Source organism: Pavona decussata, unplaced genomic scaffold, assembly GCF_977016875.1.
Source record: "Pavona decussata unplaced genomic scaffold, jaPavDecu1.1 SCAFFOLD_129, whole genome shotgun sequence".
NCBI classification, from domain to species: domain Eukaryota; kingdom Metazoa; phylum Cnidaria; class Anthozoa; order Scleractinia; family Agariciidae; genus Pavona; species Pavona decussata.
The window spans coordinates 593,749-616,431 of NW_028145543.1; the positions used below are offsets into that span (position 1 = coordinate 593,749).

The 22,683-nt window shown below is 38.7% G+C and overlaps 1 long non-coding RNA gene and 1 pseudogene across 1 annotated transcript in view; one reads left to right on the top strand and one right to left on the bottom strand.

Moving 5' to 3' along the window:
- Nucleotides 1-33: 33 nt before the first annotated feature.
- Nucleotides 34-22,683, top strand: part of LOC146468784 (uncharacterized) — a 31,981-nt gene continuing 9,331 nt past the window's right edge. The window contains exons 1-2 of the long non-coding RNA XR_014867401.1: nt 34-294; nt 3,595-4,050. This is a non-coding gene — a long non-coding RNA (uncharacterized LOC146468784). The remainder of the gene's footprint in view (nt 295-3,594; nt 4,051-22,683) is intronic.
- On the bottom strand, nt 4,045-10,465 carry LOC146468785 (uncharacterized protein C17orf113-like; annotated as a pseudogene).

Below are 22,683 nucleotides of genomic sequence, written 5' to 3' on the forward strand. Positions count from 1 at the left end.
ACTAGCTTGGCGCCATTTTGTGCTGTAGAGCGCGCTGTCCGGTTTTACAGGTGGGCGGTCGACGCTTCAGAAACGCTGTCATTGGAAAATGTGAAAGGAAGTAACCAGGGAGTAATATTTTTACCAAAAATCCTATCCCTGAGTGTACAGTATTTGCTGTTTTTGTTGTCACTTTGGTTGGCGAGATTTTAGCCGTCAAACGTGAACAAGAATGGTAGTAACGTGCAAAGCAGAGCAGTTTGGTCTAGATTGACTGCGGATCAAGAAGTGTCTATAAGAAATCAATCGTGTGAGGTTAGTGTCAAGGAGTTGAGTTTTTTTCTTTAGGTTAAGGTTTCTTTTGTTTGAGTCCTAAATTTTGATCTTTACCTGATTTTGCTTCAAATTGGGTCATTCTATTTTTTATCCGCACACCCCTTATGGAAGGCAAAATTCCGACAGGTCTTTTTGTTCCAATTCATATTCTAACACCTCTCGATGTAGCCAGATTCCCTGATGTCCGAGGTCGTTCACGGCCCCCTCGCTTCTCCTGTCTGATATACTCTGTGCGAAGTCATGTTCATGACGTCAGAGCACCCTTTTAAAATATCAAAAGCCAATTACAACGCGCATAAGAAATGAATCATGGAAAAGTAAACAAATCAATTTTCTGCTGGTTTTTCCTCAATCAGATTTTGGCAAAGCGAAGATTTCTTACCTATGTTTTTAACTTCTACACTGAAGAAAGCGGTCTTATCCCAGACGAACTTGATTAAGTGCTTGATCTGCACTGAATTTCTCAAAACAAGCAACAGAATAGCTGTTTTCGAGTGCTTGCAGTGGAATTTGCGAGGGACTCTTTGCAAGAGTTTAGGCAGTGAATTACAGTCGTGGAACAAGCACTTTCAATATGTTTGCAAAAGAAAATGCTACCCAAAGTTTAAAAAGATCGAAAAGATGATGTCAAATCTCAAAAGCCTCAAAGATGAGTTGAGCGCAGAACTGTCTAAAAGTAATGTGGTTTGCATAATGCGGAGATTGAGTCAAGATCATACTCAGGACATACCTGTTGCGAGAACACTGGAAGCAAAGCCTGTGGAGAAAGCTCTATTGGGCAATTCCAGAAAATATCCATACCCAACAACGGACGGCTTCCATGTTTTAACCCCCTCTTGCCTTCGGAAATTCCAAAATGCGTTACCTCCCCATGCCCTTAGAATTCCATAATCGTGAAGCCCCCCTCCCCTTCAGAATTTCCGGTTTTTCTGGGAAGTACATTTTCGACTTAAGCAACGCCTATATGAACAAACGAACATGAATTTATGCCTCCTCAGGGCTGTGATCTGGCGGCGCTAGGCGACAAGCTTTACTCTTCAGCGACAAGAAAAACCTACCGCTAGTGGCCAGGCTGTGAAATTTTCTTTTTAAGTCCGAATTTGGCTATAATAATAAACGCTATTTACGGCAGTTTTACTCCTCTTTGTTTTCTTGTGCCATTCAACTCCTTTAAGAAAAGAAGGAAACTAGAACAACGCATTGGATGAAAACAAAAATTATTTCTTTTCACCCCTTGTTTTATACACACACAAAATCCATAGAATGTCTGGTATCCCAGGACTCCTCGCATGCTTCAGTCGGCTTCAGTTTCTGAACCAAAAATTCAATTAAATTGTATTTGTGATTCCAGGCGCTATCAAGAGAAAACTTGTGGTTTCAATTACCACATTACGGATACCTAGTCTTAACTATTTCAAACTCTTATAGCGAGGAAGAAGAAAACCCATTGTCAACAACATTGAAAACAACTTTATGCAAATTTATCAGTGATATGTAATGCGCGTCTTGAATGTTCGATTCCACGTGCCCGAGTCCCTCACGAGTAAACATACATCGTTGCTGTTTTGTAATTATCTACTTTATTTACAAAATATTACTGAAAAAAGTAGCAGTCATTAACCGGGTTAAACCCTAATACAAGAGCAGCCTTCCAATCGATCGACTCTTACGCCGGAGCACGTGGACAAGATTGCGGCTTTTTCGCGGAATGTAACACGATCGCTTCTGAATATCTTTGCTGCGCAAGCAGTACGCTGCGCAAGATTATACTTGATTGTACTTGAATCTTTCGAATGAAAACTTCGGAAAAAGCATTTCCTAATTAAAAAACGTACAACGTCTACGGTAGAATTCGGCAAGGAACCAGGGAAACTTCAACGTGGCCGCTCGCTTGCCTTTGAGCAGACTTTGTTTACATCTTCGGCGTAGCGTTACAAATTTGCATAAATATTATCGAGTTCATCGAATCTCAAAAGGCGATCTCACGTTTCCTTCATTTCAAATTGTAACCGTGTCTTGCTCTCAAAGATGACTGGAATACCTGTCCACTAAACCCAGTAATAAACAGTGAAGGAAGCGAAACTAAAAGATTGCGACTTTTTCGGCCGCTGTTTCACAAGCTGAGAATGGAAGCACGCGCGATCGCTACCAGTACGCTGCACGTAATTATGCTTGATGGTACTTTAATCTTTCGAATCAAAACTTCGAAAACAACATTTCCTTGATTAAAAAACGCGCAATAGCCCCCCCATGCCCTCAGAATTCCATAATCGTGAACCCCCCCTCCCCTTCGGAAATCCTAAAAGCCGTCCGTGGTATGGTATGGATATTTTCTGGAATCGCCCATTTGAACCTACAAGTCTACCTGACATTTCACATGTCCAGGGCCATCTGCCACAGTTTTGATGGTTGAATATACAGCAGTAAGGCATTTAAGTGTTCCTTTACTGGTGCGAGCATTTCCAGCTTGTGTAAACATCGGGGGGAATTTCTTCTCACCAGCAAGTCAACGTAGCACATATCTGCAGCTTCTACCAGACAAACGCAGTGCAGCAAATAGGGAAACAGAGTCCAAAAGTAATTGAGATGAAAACCGTTATGTACAGATGTGGAAATCTCGATATTGAAGCCCCTTTTTGCAAGGTTTTTTTTTTTTAAGTTTAATGACATTCCCATATTAAAATACAATGAAATTCTGGGTGTAAGAACCTACATTTTCTGAGTCTGGTTAAATTGGGGTAGTTATTGGCAATTAAGGCTAAGTAGGTTCTTAATATTTTTAATTTCCGAGTCTGGTTTAAATATACAGTCTTTATTCACAACATACTGTACGTACTGATTATAAACCTGCTTTATGCAAGGTTCAAGAAGATTATCACAGTCTGTTCTTTATATAAACTTGTGTTTGTTGTAGAAATTACAGTAACACTTTTATTAGTAATTACAGTGGTCATTATTATTGCTAATTAACTGTAACCCAAGAACCTAGTTGATTGGCTAAACAAGTTTTTATATTGTTGAGTTTAAAATGGCAAATTTCTGCAAGCAGTAGGTTTTTGCATGCAGGTTTTTGCTGCAGTGAATAATGGCTTATTGCTTGAAAAAGAATTTTAACAAAATGGTAAATTTTTATTTGACATAAAGTGGATGTGAAATGTTTCTCCTTAACTATCATTTTAATAAGTTGTATTTAGTCAAGTTAGAGCACATAAAGAATTTGTAAAACACAAAACAGTTTATACAGAATGCTCATATTCAACAAATTCTTTTTATATCAAGGTAACCTTGAACTATCCAGGGTGTGCAAGAGAATTCAAGGCAACCTTGGGTATAGATCTTCAGACCTTTGGAAAAGCCTTAGCAAGATGAGGTACTTATAAACAGATTGCAAATGCTGCATTTTATTGCTCTTCACTGAAAACCTTCCTAATAAAGAAAACCTTACAAGCTCTGGGCGAAGAATGTAATGACCTATGCTCCAAAAAAGGCCATCTCTGCTACATGAAATTGGGCCAGATGGAATGGAGAACTTTTCTTCTAAAAATCTCTGTGAAGAATGGAAACAGAGAGCATCCCTTTTTACTCCTTTCTCACGGCATGCGCAACAGTCAAGGAAAGTGGTTGTGACTGGACACCTCCCATGGCAGTAGCTGGTTCAACTCTTTTAAAGAATCGGAATATGCACATGCAACAGCATCACTTATCTCTCTCATGGTCAGGCAACGTGCAACACAGGTTTGTCAATGTAAATTAATATAACTTTGGTTAGTTTTTTACATCCAATTCCAGACAATCAGTGGCTACCATGGATAATAGAAATAAAAAAAATAATTTTTCTGATAGCTAAAGTAGCTTATCAGGCTGCATCCCAGTTGCCATGCCATGCAGTGACCTGGAGAATTTGTATGGTTGCCTTAATTCTACAATCAATAATTAACTAACAAATGAGTCAAAAATTTTCCTGATACCTCACATGGTTTCTTTCATGAGACGGTGCCCTATATAGATATGTTTTACTCTCTCAAAATTAAATTCTGCGTGCGGGAGCCCCTCAGTTGCAACTTTCATCAGATTCTCTAATTTTTGTTTTACAATAACTGCCCAAATTCCCACGCGCTGATTGGCTCGTAGCTATTGTCTATAAAAGTACAGACAAAAATGATGTCAGATGTTTCTCAACGAAAAAAATAGCCAATTCCGCTCGTACGTTTTCCATGTTATTGTAAAAAAACAAATCAACGGCAGTTTTCTATGGTCTATACTCTTATAGACCATAAAATGACGCCATAAAATGTCCAAAACTTGGCAGTGAAATCACTCGCCTGCGGCTCATGGTTCCACTTGAGTTTTGAACATTTTTTGACGTCATTTCATGGTCTGTAAGAGTATAGACCATAGAAAACTGCCGTCAATTGTTAACTTGACAGTCTGTTTCTCGGGCCTGTCTTGATTCTGTTTTGACAAGAAAACCCCCTTTCACATGAGGCACTAGACACAGGAATTATCAGTGCAATATTGGCAAGGGTTGCAAAAGTTGGAAACTGTTCACAAAGTCCTTCATCAGCAAGGAACCTTTTGATGAACTGCTGCATGTCTATGGGGTGGTAGGTGTTAAGAACCTTGAATTGCAGGTAGTCTGCTCTTGTGACATCTGCGTCAATCAGTGGATCAATGTTTTTGTTGCCGCTTGAAGTCTTTGGCTGACTATAGTGCTCAGTAAACTTGTTCAGGGCATCTGCTTAAGCTGCTATAGCTGCAGCACTCTCTGGAAGTGATTGAGGGTTGACTTCAAGGTCAAGGGCTTTGCAGATGTCTAGTGTCTCCTTTGGGAACCTCTCCTTTAGGTTTTCAATTAAATTACCCAGAAATGTGTCACCGGCAGCAATAAACGATCACCATGCATTATCTCCTGCCTGATGAAATTCCTTCTCATGATACAAACCATCTGCAAGAACTTGCTGATTAAGTTTCTTGAGGCTTGGCAGGTTTGCAAGATCTCCATTGTAGTGATTGTAGATGATACCGTAGGTGGCACAGAAGCAAGACCAACTGATTCCTTTGAGGAAAAACACACTAAGCTTTGTTAATGTTGGAAGGACATCCTTCATCATGCAAGTTGTTGCAACAAATGTGTATTGCTGCACTTGCTTTAAGTATCCCTTGGCTTTTGCAGAGTTGTCATTATTATCTTTAGCAGTTGGTGATCCCAGGCGCATAGCTAAGGTGTCAATAGGGGTGTTCGTTGAGCCCCAAATCTTGGTGAGCGCCGGAGGCACTCTTACTAGGGGGTTCCGGGGGCATGCTCCCTCGGACTGAAATTTTTGAAAATCTAGGCTCCCAGAAACCTCATTTCCTGCATTTTGAGACCCATTTTAGGCAAATCACAACTTTGTTTTACAGCAGCTTTTTAAGCTATATACATCATTTCGACGGCATAATTATTTCAACTTAAACAAGAAAGTTCAATGTACATTCCGCGCCCTGTCAAGTTCTGATAACTATTTGATCTGCTGATAGTCATACACTAAGCTGGTAAACTGCATCATTCTCGGGTGTAAGCCTTAGAAAAAATTGATTATCTCGTCAAGATTGGCAGGCATATCATATTTGATATGCCAGGGCGGACAGCCTACTCTCTCCCATGGTACACCTCATGTAGTTGTTTAACCTCCTCATTGTGCTTATCGAACGTTCACATTCACAAGTGGTGAAGGGTGGCAGCAATTTTCAGAAGCATGTACAGGTTGGGGAAGTCGTCGGGATCACATGCTTTTGTTCTTCAAAGGGGGTTCGTTCGAACCCCTCGAAGCCCCCCTCCTACGCGCCTGGATCCAGACAGTCCACAAGTGCAGGCCAACACTTGTAGATTGCATCAACAGCATTGTGGAGGGACAGCTATCACACCAAGATGGGGTTCAACAATTTATTGACAAAAGATGAACAGACTAACAACTGAATGTTGACCCCCACCTTATGGGTGGGGGGGTAGGGTTTCAAGTCCTAACAGAGATTGTCCAACACAAGAGTGAACTCGAGCACATGTCCTAATGACGTCACTGGTTCTGAGTGGCCAATGACCATGCGCTATTAATTACAAGCATTGTGTGGTTCCAGAAAATATCCATACCCCCACCACGGAGGGAATTGGAAATTCCAGAGGGGTGGGGGGGTCAATGGCCCAGGAAATTCCAGAGAGGAGGAGGGGTGAATGGTTGGATAAGTTTCCAGAGGGTCAACTTCACGTTCATGTCAGACATAAATGTTCAAAATTGTAACTTACCAACTTTGCAACTTCGTAGATCTTTCTTGAAGACATTACTTTGTTTAACTGTTTTAAAGAAACCCTTGATACATTAAAAACATGTTTCCCTTCTCCGAAAAGCCTTTGTAAGCGAAGTACTCCAACTGAGACAAGAAATCTATGTCTGCGTTGCGTGACTCAGTTATTATAAAACTGTTGTTTGTGAATCTTTCTTGCGTAGAAAAATATTGTTCATCGGCAACAATTGAATTTGTATCAATGTTTAAAAGGGAAAATTTTGTATGGCTATAAAGTGAAAGCCCCAATTTTACATAAAACATTAAAATATTTGTTTGTTATTTTTGTATGCTGTCAATTCCCGGGGTCAATTATAACTAGTTTGTCAAAACTGACCCATGTTAAAACTTATTTTATCCAAAGTATTTCAACTCAAAGTCCAAAACTTTTAACTGAATTTCTAGGCCAAAATTGGACAAAATAGAGCCAATTCGACATTCTTTTAATGCGTTATTGATTTCATACAAAATTTGCATAAGAACGTGAACATGCTAATTTCGTTTGGCGGCTCCATTTCGTCTGCGGTTTCAAGTTACGATCTGAAAGCTCTATTTGTCTCCCTGCCCTGCTAATGCTTATTTTGTCCATGCTATTCTGATTCAATAGGAAAACTATTGGCTAAAATAACTAGACTGAATGATTACCAGGAGAAAAATCGATTAAGTAGAACTAAAGCGATAATCTTTTTGATCTCCTAAAATTTGCATAGGAACGTAAACGTGACATATGCAAATTAAATGAAAACACATTTTTGCATTGCCGGACTTATTCCAACAATTAAGATTTAAAATCTTCAGCAAAGCTAATGGTAAAGTTTGATGTCGATGACCACAGGTAAATATAAAACACAACAATTATTTCAGTATCAAGAACTTTTTGGCAAACTCTACCCGTGAAATTAAACGGCGCGCGTGCTCTTCGATAACGCATATTTTGTCCTCGTGTGGGCAGTTCTTGATATTTCTGAAAAGTTCACATCAAACTGATTTTTGAGGCGTTCTTTTAAAATAAAACTTTTCCAGAGGGTGTGGGGGGTGTATTCTGTTTTTAAGGAAATTCCGAAGGGGTGGGGGGGTTAAAAAAATACCTCGAAAATGGAAAATCCTGGGGGGTGGGGGGGTCCTATGTGAAATTCCCTCCGTGGTGGGGGTATGGATATTTTCTGGAACCACACATTAACTCTTACAACTTAATCCTACCCAATTACTATCACACCAAGATGAGGTTCAATTTATTGACAAAAGATGAACAGACTGACAACTGAATATTGACCCCCCCCAAAAAACCTAAGAGGTGTGAAGTAGTAAGGTAGATGAAAAGAAATAAGATATATATGTGTAAGATGTAATATACTATAGATTAGTGGTGGGGATATGTTTAGCCAAGGTGTTGGCAAGGCTAAGCTTTTGAGAGGTATTAAGAACTAAGTAGACCATAGAAGCATCTGATGACCAATCCCCTAAGAATTTAATGAACAGAGGCAATGCACCAGAATTGAAAGCAAAAGTGGCACCTCCCCGTCTAAAGCTATGAGGAGAAAACTGAGTGGGGTCCAACCCAATGCAGGCCATACAGGACTTGAGAAATTTGGCAAAGTAAGGCCCTGTTATGGGTCTGCTACCACCTGGTATAGCAATGGTAAATAACGGGGCCCTGGGATCCAGTGTTGAGAGGCAAAGGTGATGTAGCAATGCTGAAACTGGACACAAAACTGAATTGGGAATGAGCGGTAAAACAATTTCAAGCGCCCTCTGGTTAAACTGAATAATTTTGGTTTTGTGTACCCGGAGTATGCAATGGTCATGTTGAAAGTAAACATGACACCTTTTAAGGTGATAAGCTGAATCACTAGCAGCCTCTGCTAAAGTAGTTGGAACTAAATTGGACTTGCGTGACTACGAGAAAAAGGCAACAAGGAAAACTGCCTGCATGCAAACGTGCAGAGGGTATGTAAAATCTAACACTTTGAAAATAGCTAATAAAATATCAACGGTAATTATTGGTAGTTTACGAGCAGGAGATTTGGCCAGCACTCGTTTTGCAGCCTGTTTGAGAGATTTCACCTCTGGTGCCATAAAGAAAGTGACATCTGCACCTAGGGATTCTGAGCTAATTTGCTCCTTTTTGGATAAGATCGCCCACTCTAATTGTAGATTTTGTTGCGTCAATTGCTATTTGCTCTTGAATGCGGGAAGATTTGTCAGATTTCTTTTTGTTTTCAAGTGGCGTCGTCCCCGATGTCTTTGCCGACGCAGATGGCGGTCGATCCCGTGGTTCAACTTCCGCTGGAAAGTCCATGTTGGGGAATTGATACAGAAAATCAGGATTTAACGTTGGTTTAACAGTTCTTTTAGACCTGGAGGCCGCCATTACGGAAATTTTCGTGATAAATGGACGGAGATGTCTAGCCGAGTATGCCAGGAGTAGTTGCCATAAGGAAGTCGAGCAATGAATGAAAACTGTTTGCAGTAACAAAGAGGAATGTTTGACTCAATGCGGGATGAGTGGAGACGACTTAAACACAAAAGGAGGAGGCTTTGAATGGATTTAAACAGAGGATGGATTTGGATTTGCAAGGATTGGAGTTGTGGACGGAGACGGCTTTCAAGGCCTAACAGAGATTGTCCAACACGAGAGTGAACTTGAGCACATGTTCTAATGACGTCACCAGTTTTGAGTGGCCAATGACCATGCGCTATTAATGACAAGCATTAACTCTTACAACTTAATCCTACCCGACAGCCAATGAGCTGAAACAGCAACGTTTAAGGTTTTGGTTTCAATTCTAAAATTTTGTGAATTTCACGTAGCTTATTCTTTACAGCTGAGTTTGAGTAAAAGTTAAAAAGGTTTGTCAACAATGTTTGGTATTCATCCAACAACTCGACTGATTTAGCAGCTTGTGCAGTACATGAAGCAAGTCTATGAACGACAGTGAGTATGAATCAGAATGGAGCTACTGACTTCAGTCATACACCCACACCACTGTGACGCCCCATCATGACAGCCACGCCATCACTCCCTTATCCCACAAGTTGGGTTTCACAGCCTATATTATTTTCTTCCATGAAATTCATAAGTGCATTATATATAGTTTCAGCTTTACCATCTGGTTCATTACGATTCCCTACAAATTGATATAAATGTCCATCTTTTTGTATACAGTGATATCTATGCTCTCGTCCGCAAGCATTGCAATGAATGGGCTATTCTGGATATCTTCATCAATCTGTCTATCAATCAATTCTGCAAATGCAGTGTTCATATCAGCCACGGACTGGCGATGCTGATGTACATTCCCTCCTTTCTTGTGGTCAACACTTGTACAGCCATCCAGTATCTAGATGACAAAAGGATTTAAAAAGTTGGAATGGGGAAATCAAAAATGCTAGAAAAATGTTATTTAATAAAATTAAAATACTTTTATCGCCACCGTGATCTTACAGTTTCTTACCTTAAGTTCACAAAGAGAAGTGAATTTTTTAGGAGGCATCTCTTCTTGCGAAAGCCAATGTGCTTTTCCATTTGCTTGACAAGGTAATCATCACTCCCTTTGCTAGCATTGTCACTTGCAGGTATGAAATAATGTTGCTGAAGCAATACTTTTGCCGCACTTTTGTGATCCACCTGATCCATGTGACAAAGAAGCCCCAACCTGTGGAAATTTTTGCATCCACTTGTGAATGTGTTCTTCTTTCCAGCTTTTGTGCAATCCTTACAAATCATCAATAAGTCATTACCTGAGCCTCTTGTTTGCAGCCATCCAAACTCTTTTAGCCATTTGTCTGAAAACTGATTATGTCTTCCTCCCTTTTCATGGTTCATTGCCATAATACAGGAAAGTGGGCATTTGGCACTTGAAATTTATGACTCAATCGATTGAACCACGAACAAACATGACAGGAGCTCATTCAAGTTTTCCAGATGTGTAATCATCTCCAGTACCTTTTGCGTAGTTAAATCCAATATGGCAGCCACGACGTGAGTTCGCGTTGTTCTTTTATTTTTTACGTCACTCAAACTACAAAATTTATTCAAGATTCACAGGAAGTGGAGTGAGTTCTTCAAGTCAACATCTTGCGTCCTGGGATGCGGCAAAATTTTGATGATGCATTTTTTGCATTTTGTTTGCATACAAATGCACAATTTCTGTGTTAACGCGATCTCTCTCCTACTATTACTACTACTACTACTACTACTACTGCTAATAATAATAATAATAACAACAATACATGCATACTATGCATACAACATGTAAGATGAAGTAAAATTAATGGATTATCAGAGTTATGTACATTGTAAGCAAAGCAATCAAAATTTAATGTTCTTTGCTCTAGGTATTTTTTTTAGAGGCACTATTCAACTATTTCTGACACAGACAAAGGGACTCTTTTTGCTGATCGCAATTTGATTAACCAATAAAATGTGACAGCTGATATGCACAGTAGCTGAGTCCACTGCAAAGCATTTGCCATCCTTGAAATAAAAGCATGCATCATCGCAGCAGCAATGTTGGTGCTCGGCATGAATGAGATCAGTGATCAGCCTAAACACAATGCATCACTTGTTGCTGCAAGTGGTGGTAATGATCAAGAAAAAAAACTACGTAATGAAAATTTCTGGCCAAATTGTGAATCAATTTGTTCTAGATAAGCACTCCCTAAATAGCTTCTTGGATGGAATACTTTGTGAACAGGAGAAGGATGGTGTTGTTTATAACCAAGAGCTGACTGCTGATGGAAGATTCCTCTGCCTAAGCCCAGGATGTAATAAGTCATTTAAATATGATGGCAAAAGAAGGAGAGACCATGAACTTACCCATGTTCCTCCCCCTGTAATCCCTGAAAAGCCTGTGCTATCCCCTAATTTAAATTATCTCAAGAAAGTTTCATTCAGTGATTTATTCACATTTACATGTCATTTGGTCAGTAAAATCATTAGATACACCAACCCGTAAAAATAAATAAAATTGGTAAATCTAGAATGAATAAAATACAGATATATCAATATATAAAATAATGATATAAAAGTCAAATAAAGAGAACTTTATAAACTATATACCAATACTTAAGAAAGGGTAATAACCTATGTTTAAATATTTCCAAAGAGGTTGACAAAACAATGGCCTCTGGGAGGCAGTTCCAGTCTGCTATAGTTTTTGGGAAGAATGACAATTTTATATGATGATGATATTTTTAATTATAACTGCTCACTGTTAGCTCAAGGACTTTTGTTTTTGAACTTTCTTGATTCATCATCAGAGGGAGATGGTAAGAGATCAATTAGATGCTGGAAGTTCTTTCTGCTTCATTTCAAGGAAGACAAATCCACTACAAAGTATGCATTAGAAGCCCTTTACCTGCTTTTGCAGGTATATTCTCTCCTTCCCTCCGCTGAGGCACACAGCTTGGTATGGAATCGTACTGTTAACAACAAAGGGGGACCAGGGAAAAACGTTGCTACTGATCTTTGACGTGGAGCATGACAATAATGATCTAAGGCAGCCTATCAAAAATCTTGGGCCAAATGTTACAGAGAATGCAGTAAGGAGAATTTCAAATGGACAGCAAAAGTCCAAACAAATGCTTTCTTGCGTGGACAGAGAAATTCTTGTCAAGCAAAGGTCAGGCAGGCACGTTTCAGCCGACTTTTAATCTAGGGTGCCTAGCATATGATTTGTATGAAAAAAAAATAAGATTTTCTAGTTGACCGAGAGCAAAAGTTAGGTGCCAGGAGCCACCAAGCTCTACTAGAGCACAGCCCTGAAATATATCTGGGGATAATGAACATACGGTATTGTTTTGTAAAATTTCAAACTGTAATTTATTCGTGAGAGATTAATTCTTGATCTCTTTTCATTCTTCTTTTACTTTCTACCTACTGTACAAACGGTACAATACAGTAAAAACTGGCAACTAAAAATTTGCCAGTTACATGTAGGCCCCCTCTACACAAGCACCTATCAAAAAAGCCTACACTGTAAAACTTGAAACGGATTCTTATTTTCTAAAATCTATAAAAATTTCTCTAGATGTGGGCAAATAAGATAAGGCAACATTCAGGATCCTCTTTGGGGACATACTGCCTTATTACTCCTGCTGCGATACCATAATGAAATGTAAGTCAAATACGTATGATAAAAGACCACAAGTACCGATTAAACACTTAATAATTTACATAACTCAATGAACAAACAAAGGTAAATTTGATCTATTGTAAAGAGATAAACAGGCTAAGAAGAGAGATGTCAACGTTTATGACAATATTTGGCAAAATAGAACACTACCGATGTAGAATAAACTTACTAGAAACTGTTCCTTCGCTCTATTAGGACTTTGTCAGTCAGATCACCTAGTTCGGGAACATGCATATCAGTGCTTTCAAAATCTTGGCTTTCCTCTAAAAAGGTGGAATCATAGTTAATATATTTCTAGCAGAGAAATTGCCCCAGTCCACATTCATTAACTCCCCATCATTGAACAATGCATTCCAGTCATCGTCCTTTACATCATCTTCATCAAAGTAATCTTGACTGTCATACACTTGCCCTACATCATGACTAGATCTTTGAAGACCTCTGCCAAAGTCCCCATAATGGCATATGCATGCCTTTCTTTCCAGATTTCAACATTTGCCTTGATGTCAAAAATGCTGAATATCTTGTCACAATTTTCCAAAACTTGATCAATCTGGAAGTCTGAAAAACCCAATTAACAGTTCTGGAATTGATGCAACCGGTAATCCTCCTTTGGGAGATTGATGTAATAGCTCCACCAAAGGTGACTTCCTTAATCTTATGACCTTTCCTTTCAAAGTGGCTTTCTGTGAACTTGAAACTGTACGTGTCTTTCCAGCATGAGGGGCAGGTGCTGAAACAGGTACTTTCAAATTTTCACCCTTAGAGCAAAGGTTGCAACAAACAAAATCAGTTTGAGTGTAACTTGAGGCTTTCCACCCTTTTCATCAAAATGGCCCATAAGAAATGCACCTCTGCAGGTATATTTGCCTTTAACATGATCTTTCATGTCTTTTTCTACATGAAGAAGCATCGGTGGCTGGAATAGCAGAAGGGCTTTACTCAGGCTTCTATCCCTACCTGCCCTTCCACTTTCCTGAATGTAGGCCTCCACAGACTTTGAAGGTCCCTAGTGGATTATTCTTTGGACCCCTTTACAGTTAACTCCTATGCCAAAGGCTACTGTGCAAATGAGTACTCAAATACAACCAGTTTCCTGTCCCATTTGTTGTAAAACAACCTCTTTGATTGACTTTGAAGAAACGGTGGCAGCAATTTTCAATGAGACTTTTTCTGGGATCTTTGCTGTCATTGGCAAATATTAAGTCACCCATTTCTTGCATGAAGAGGGAATACAGTGTTGAACATAAAGGAGATAACATAAAGAAATAAAGGTTTCTTATCTTATCTTTAACATTGCTAAATGGTTTGACAATATATAACTGTTCTTTCTGTTTTGCCCCTTTTTTCATTTAGTTCATTCAATATCCATTGAAAATATTGAATAAGTGGATTACCCTTATCCATGGTGTGGACGCTGTAACAAAATTAATATTCGCCTTGTTCAGACTTTCAGATACTTCGACAAAATTTTCAAATCGAAGGACAGAAGTTATTGTTTCCTTCGTCTGCCTTGTTGCTGTGGCAGTTACAGCCATGAACGGTATTTTACTTGGCACCGTAGAGACCGTAACTCATAACCATCTTCTAAAGGCCGTTGCCTCTTTACTCTTTGAAGTTCCCCTTTAACAATAAGCAAAATACATAAATGATACTGCCCTATTTCTTTGCATGTATTTTTGTGTTAAAAATTGTGTAACACTTTGCTTCCAGATTGGACATCAAAGATACTATTGTTCTACCATTGCTACAATTTTCTCTCTCTGAGGTTATTATAAATGATAGACTTAAAGTTGTTTGGTTATCAAATCAAAATGCCAAAAAATGCTTACCAATGGCTAATAATGGCTAATGCTTCGTCCACAACGATGCCAATTAAATTGTTCTTGTAAAGGTCAGAAGACAACATGCTTTGCCACTGACAATTTTCTAGTAAGGATTCTGGCAAAGAACATACCACCTGGCACTCTCCTTTCTCAATCTTTCAATCAATGCTCTCTTTCTTCGAATGGGATTTTTTCAAAACATTTCGTAGAGCATTTACATGGGCGACCTATTTTTTGCAGACTTAACTCTTCCTGATTTTATTGTGTACCTCGCTCCTTCTGCTCTTGCCTTGTTCTCGATTTTAAATTTCCATCTAGCTGGGTTTTTTTCTCTTCCTACTGCCCTTTAGAGCTACATCTGAAGACAAACCATTGGAGGTGGAAGTTTTGTAATCGCTTGCGGCATATTTTTTACATGCCTTGTGCATGTTACTCCCTTGTTGAAGAAAAATTTCTTCCCTCTCAAAGCCCAGAAACCTTCCGCGTTGCTGTCACGGGAGTGTTCACTATCGCTCAAGAGTATACTGGCTGTGCGGTGGAAAGGTAGCCTTCGTTTGGTTTTCTGGGATGGTGGCTTAATGGACGGAGTTGTCGTTGAAGTTGTGGTAGAAACACCACCACTGTGAAAGTAATATGGGTCACTGGGATCTTGAAAAGGATTTGAAGGCCCGGATTGGGCTTCTTCTTAATTTTCCTCCCTAACCTCCATAATAAAGCCGACATCTTTGATTAATTTAGGGAAAACTATCAGAGATGATTTATGTGGAAATGGGTACGGAAATGATTCTAAAGTATTCCGTTTGAAAAATTAAGTCAATGCGGTATATTTTGAAAGGAACGCATGTGACAAGGTGTGAAAAAAATACCTACTGTCAAGTCATTTTGACATTAAAGGCGGCATTCAAAAAGAAAAAGGATGCAGTGTTAGATTGGTGGTTGTCAGCCTTGGTCCAACGGGGTGAAAATCCCAGAGGTTAGCAGGGAAAACACAGAATCCAAAATCGTATAACAATCTTTAATGATTAATATTCGATCTGGAATTGAATCACCAAATACATACAATGATTAAAGACGAAAACAGCTATGGTAAAGGAAAGTAAAAATACACACAGTTGCACAACATATGCGGGCAATAATACTTGCTTTAAACTGAATAAATGACGTTAAACTACCAAGCTTAGAATAACAAATTCAAAGAGCGAACAAACTTACTTCGTGAAAGGATTCCATGTTAACAGAAACACCAAAACGATCACGTACAAAACTAAAACTTGTAAACACTCCGAATAGCGACAGTAATAAATCTAATCTGATCCGATCTATTGAAATTGCAGACTAATCAGTTCTCTTACTAAGTTATTTAAAAAGTCACACAAGCGTCAAACAGTCACACAAACAAGCTTAAATAAAGAAAACATAACAGGGTATTTTATCTATGTTTGGTAAGAATTGAACTGGAACCGTATCAATTTATTGCTTTAATTTCATCTCTTAAACTCCTGAATAACATAAAAAATGGAGGGAATCGTTAGCAAACAGGGAACTACGAACTCAGCAGTTCCTGTTCATGTATAATGAGTTTCTTCTGATGCGTGCAATAGCCATTGCTTGTCCAAATTTTTATAGTGAATATCAAAGCAAAACCGCAAAGCAGCAATCTTTTCCAACTTTCTTTATTTGTACTCAAACTGCAACAAGCGTTGTGGACCAATTACCACTTACATTTTAAACAAGCGTAAGATGTAACATAGGACAAGTGGATTTCTAAAATTAGTTTTTTTTACGAGCGACAGAAGTTCAGAAACCATGCATGTCTGGTAAATAATTCACTTCATTACAAAACGCCAAGATACCAAAAAGTAACGATGTTGAGACTCTATGACCAATATTGTTAAGGTTTTTTGCAACAGTAAGAAATGCTCACTGAAAAAAACAATTCAACATATTCTCAAAGGTAGATGACAGTAGTATCAGGGTGTGTAGTTAACATCCCAGCAAATTTCCAGATAGGTTTTCCAGGCTTGCATTCTCTGAACACAACCTTGTGCCACGTTAGTCTCACACACGCAAATGTGAACAGGTTTTTGCAGGTTTCATATGATGAAAGGTAAAATGACGTTGTCTACAAAAGAGTAAGGGATTAACAGACTGGTCAGATTGGGGTTGCAATCAATAATACGGTAAATTTCCATCATACTGAAAAGGTATCCCTCTTGACAGTCAAATTTCTCAAGAGCCATACAGTTTTCAACGATTGCGATTGCTCCACTTCTTCGAAATCCATGTGCATCTTCAGGAGGCACAGAAATGCATCGTAATTTCTTTAAGCCTATAATTTGGGGAAGGCATTTGTTGCTTATTTGGGTTCCCGCCAGGTGAAGCACCTGTACACCACTGCTTGCGTCAAGAATCTTTAATAAAACAGCATATGTGACAGAAGTTCCTGTCAGTATCAACTGCCTCTACCTGCTCAGTCCTGCATGCAAAACACACAAGTCGTCCAAAAAAAATGACTATTGTGTAGGTCCACCAAAACTAGCCTCTTTGCTGCGGCGAATAGAGATGACAGCTGGAAATCTTCTCAGCGTGCTTTTCGAAGTGAAATATGTTAAAGCAACGACTAATGGTAATTATCATTATCTTGTTCAAACAAAGAAAGGGAATTCACATGAGTAAAATAAATTTTACCAAATGTGTGGGGGCTTGTGTTTAAAGGTTGAAGCACTTTCCTTTCATGAAGCCCTTATTGACTCCTGGAGGGTGACATCTTGAGAAATGCGTGTACTGGAATGTTTCAGTAGGATTGGAATGTGGTTTTACATCCAGTATACACTCATTTGCAAATCGGTTGCCTTTAAAAATCCTTGATCCTCGTTTTCAAGGAAACCTTGATTACCTTGTTCGAAAGACTAGTGACAGACAAACATCAGCCTTAGGGAAGGATAAGAGCGGCTGTACATATTTCCATGGAACTTACTTTCTGAATTGGTTTATAACTAAAGGCAGTGACAATGGGCTTTTAGCCTTTCAAAGAAAGTAAGCTTTCAACAAGACCTTAAGATTTCATTCATCGGTCATTATATTGCCCAAAGGATGGTTTTGAAAGCCACAGATAATATTATTACAATACACTTCCTTCTTTGCGCGTTACCCTATATGGCAAAAGGAGCAATGTGAGGGTATTGTTTCGTGTATTCCTCTTGCCTGGTAGCTGACAAAGCCATTACTGGCTTGGGATCCGAAGCAAAGTGAGCTTTGCTGAAATCTATTATTACCGGATTCCAATTGTCCTTGCGTTTCTCCATCACAATGTTGTTGTTTTTCAAATGGTTGTGTAAAATACCACCAGAGTTAATGTGGTCTAAAGCTGGAAGAATAGTAGTGGCATTTCAATTTGAGGCCATCTTCTGTAGACACAAAGTGGTGTCATTTTGTTCCAGTTGGGTGTGTGATACACCATGTCCTAGTCTGTTCAGCACCTGAATAAGTTCAACTTATCCTGTCAACGTTTTTACTTGATACGAAAGGAGAACCTGTTTTGGAGCATTGATTTGGCCATGTGATACTGCGTAGATGATGTCATGGCTAAAGGAGTCCACAGGCAACTTTATCCGATGAGATGGACCAGTTAACTCTGGATCATTGGCCATGATCTGAACAGGAAGCGCTTTAGGCAATCAGGAACAGAAAATGAATCAATGCATGAATCTGAAGGGTGAATTGGCCATGGCTTGTTGTACTTTATGCTCGATATGGCTTTTCTGATCTGCATCAAGGACTGGTTAATTATCTTGTTGATGTCAGTTGTGGATTTAGACAGCTCCAATTCCTTTTCCAAAGTGTACTTCTCCCTGACAGTGTCTGAGGTTAAACTTTCAGGCATAGCTAGCAGTTCGCCTTTACTATCTAGGTTCATGGAACAAATATCCTGCGTACTGCTAGGATTTGAATGTCGAACCTGTGGTATCTAGTTTAGTGGCCTTAGCTCCCATGAATGTCCTGTAGCTCAGTGGTAGGGCATCCGAACTAGTAATCGGAAGGTCTTAGGTTGGACTCCTGATGGGAGTTCTTGGATTTCTCTTTTCCTAGTCTGCCTGTGTAACTTTCTAGAATAATATATCATTCTCAAAGATTTGTTTGTTTGTTTTTCTTGTTACTTGATTTTTTATTTGGCAAATTAAATAAATGAGATCCTGATCAAAACAGGCTACAAGACCATGCAATTGTACAACACAATCCTAAAGTTTTGTCAGTGCAATGCCAAAATTTGACCTAACGTCATTGTATTTTCAGCAAATTTACTGATCATAGGTGAATGATATTAATAAAACAGAGAATATAAGAAAACTTAGTACCCTTATTGTATCACAAAATGTACAAAATTCCACGCCATATCCTTTGCCTCCAAGAAGGAAATCCTCATCTGTTTTGTTCAGGAGAAGTAGCAAGGCCTTGTAATCAAGAGTCACTGTGGGAATTAACATGTGGGAGTTTAATTGAGGAAAGATAATGTACCTATTGGGTAAATCCGCATAACATACATTTGAATATCAACTGGCTTGTCCATGAGACCAGTAGTTGGTAATATGAAGTTTCAGTTTGTTTTTATCATAAATTGTACAAATGCAAAACATATTTATTATTATTTTAACATTTATGGCGAGGAAGCCCAAGGGAAACCACCAGGCTTATAAGGAATGGGCTCTCATTTAGTCATGTTTGACTATAGTTCAACAAAACAGTATGGTATCAAGACATATTTCTCCTGCAAATGTAGTCAAATCTGCTTGAACCATTACCCTCTGTCTGTTGTTGATACAGTGGAATCAGTATACGTTGATTTTTACATGGATTGTTTCTGGATGTAATACCAGTTGAATAAGATTAAATTTAGAAATACAGTTGACCATAAAAATAAGCTAAAAAACGGAACGACGTTTCGGTGTCATCCTTGCACCATTATCAAGTAAACAATGCAACAGAAAGATAATTTATACATAAAGTTAAGGTGTGAAATAGGATAAACAAGACGCTGTGGGAGCGTTTACTTCGGCGCCGTTGTATTAGGAGTATCTGAGCATGCACGTTAGTTCAGTGTTTGGTGACAGGTGAACGATAAGAGATTCGCTGAGAGTCTAAGGCATCATATTTGCGATAAACGTGGTGTAGTTCGACCGAAAATGTCACGCAAACAAAATAAAACATTACTCTCTTTAATACTAAACACGTCAGATTTTGTAACCATGAGGTGCATCTAAGATAATGATGGATTTTGGTGACAAAGGAGTATTTGCGGTTCCAGTGGTAATGATGAATTTTGGCGACAGAGGGGTATTTGTGCGAATACCTTTCCACCCTGATACCCTTTTTTTCTGGGCTTTCTATGAGAGATGTTCCAGCGTTTTTACTGGTAACAGTGCACGATCGCAAAATGACGTGCAAAACGTGCAATATGACACGCGTGCAAAAAGACATGCGTTCTATATGGGACGCGTGTGGATAAGACAAACCTCACAGAACATCCAATTTACAGAAATTTAACTCAACGAATTTATTTCATGATCCCTGGAATAAGACAGAACTTTAATGACAAAATCAAAGCGATCTGTGAGTGACCAAAGAATGAACTATTTCAAATTATGTCTACAGTTATTTGTTTATTAAACACGCAAAAAAGAAAATAGACTTCACTCGCACTGGAAGGCAACGCAAAGGTCGAAGTGTAGTTCATTCTTTTAGTGGTTTTGCGTGATTGCCAATGGACAAAATATCTTGACACAAAAGAGAGTGTTTCCAGGATTTAAAAGGGCTTTAAATGAAAGAAGCTGGGTTTATAAAGTGGAAAGACACTGCAGCCCCCATGGCGATTGAATAACAAGCAGAATCCGTCCAGTTTTCGTTCTAAGAACCGCCAAAAATATTTTCTTTCTGAATGCCGCGTCGCCGGATGAAACTTGATACGCGTGAACGATTTTGATTGCCTAGCACATGACCGATTTCTTCCCGGTGTTTTCAGCGTGGCAATTCCTTTCTGCATCCAAACGACGGCTTCTTTCAACGTTTTGTAGCATCGGAAGGAGTTCATTCACAGAGGTGTTATAAAATGAGAGTTATGTCCGTTAGACAAATAGTTTTGTGGGAATGGAGTCTGACTGGGTGGTTAGACTCGGTTTCTTCTTGTGGATCCAAAGCATTTCAAAGATTAAGCAATCAAGGTTTCCCTGGCATTTCTTTAGGATGGTGAAGTTGCTTGTCAGGTCGCCAATTGTGGTACTGGAAAAGAGTGAGTTGTCATGGGAACCAAATTTTTATAGCCGTAGGTGTATTGCCTTTAGAACTATTAGCCTGCCAGGTTTCAATGGTCTCTGCTGTAAATTGACTGAGATAGCTCTATTTATATAGTTGATGTTATATTGAGTTGAGAATATGATGTCATCAGTCCTCTCGTTTACATGTTTTACACATTTTTCAAACGTGAATATCTCCGAAACCAATGCAGATATTTAGAAACGGTAAACGGCGTTTTTAATCTTTCCTAGAATTCTATGTGATAAACCTTAAAATTCAAGAGGTAAAAATTTGATCATAGTAGCACTTTAATCACAAAATCCTAATTAACAGCCCCTGAATTCCAGCATTGTGTGGTCTACTCTGAGCCTTGAAACAAAATCTCTGATTGAGCTTTTGAACGATTGATGCAAAGAAATATCTGAAAAAGCTAAAAACCTTTGTCAACAAGTCAAAATGGAGAACACTTGTGGGTGACAAAAACAAGGTGTTAATTGTATCTAATTCTATTCCTAGAGTTGAACTTTGATCTTTTATTCAACCCGTGAGGTTGAAGGGTGCAAAGTTGAGCACTCCAGAAAGCTTCTCTTGTAAGCAGGCGGTTGTCGAGGTTATTGTGTTCACTGAAATTGCAAATTTGTTTGATAATAACGAAACCAAAATCAGACAGAACATGAGTTTCTTTGTTAAAGTGTATTGCAACTTCACAAGTGTTCTTCTTTGTGCTCATGGCTGACTTGTGGTTCCGAAATCTAACTTTAAACTTGTTGGTTGTAGAACCAACATACTGGACATTACATTTGTTACAAGTGATCAAATATATAACGTTCGTAGATTTACAATGAAGTTGTTGTCTGATAGGATAGCTCCTGCCTGTACTAGTGCTAGAAAAATGATCTGATTCGCATTTCCCTTTACATTTAAAGCAACCTTGCCTCTTCAAGTGATCGAGATTGGCACATACATACATACATATAATTTTTGTTAAGGCAGGTCGGGTTGTGGCAACCCAAAGGCTGGTGTGGACCTGCCAGGAAATAAAAAACTACTTAAATATATGTACAATTTCTCAATTCATAAAAGTTCACTCAAGGTAAAGAAATTTCAAGGACTTGGCGTGGCAAGGTCGTGCAAGAATTTCTTGTATGTTTTTGGTTCTTCCAAATGAGGGAATGATGGATCCCTTGGGGAAAATTTTGGATAGGAAGGTGAATTGTCAATGAGATACCGATGGGAATTCAGAATTTTCCCAATGCTGGGTAAAGAAGAATAAAAATCTAAAACTAGTGGAAAGACCTTTTTAGATTGCTTTGTACTGGGAACAAGTAAATTCTCCCTGGGAATGGATTTGACTTTCTCAAATTGTTGTCTAACTTGGGAAGGATTATAACCTCTGTTAGTTAGATAACTTTGGTATTCAAGGCTACGCTTCTCAAAGGCCTCCGAGGTAGAACAATTTCTTCTAACTCTGGTAGCTACTCCATAAGGTATGACTTTGGAGCAATGAGCGGGATGGACACTATTACGTAACAAATAAATGTGATTATCTGTGGGCTTGGAATATATATCAGTATGAATGGTCTAGATAAAAGCAGTGAGGAAATTAATTTTATGAAAAACACGACACTTCTGAGACAACAAACATGTTTCGGCAGTTGCCTCTCCCATCTTCAGTGTGAAATGAACTTGTAACAAATTACAGTGAAATATAAATGCTAAAAAAATTACAATAATAGTAGAAATAATTAAGACCAAAACAATAGTAATACAAATTTAAACAGAAAGTTTTAAATTAACGT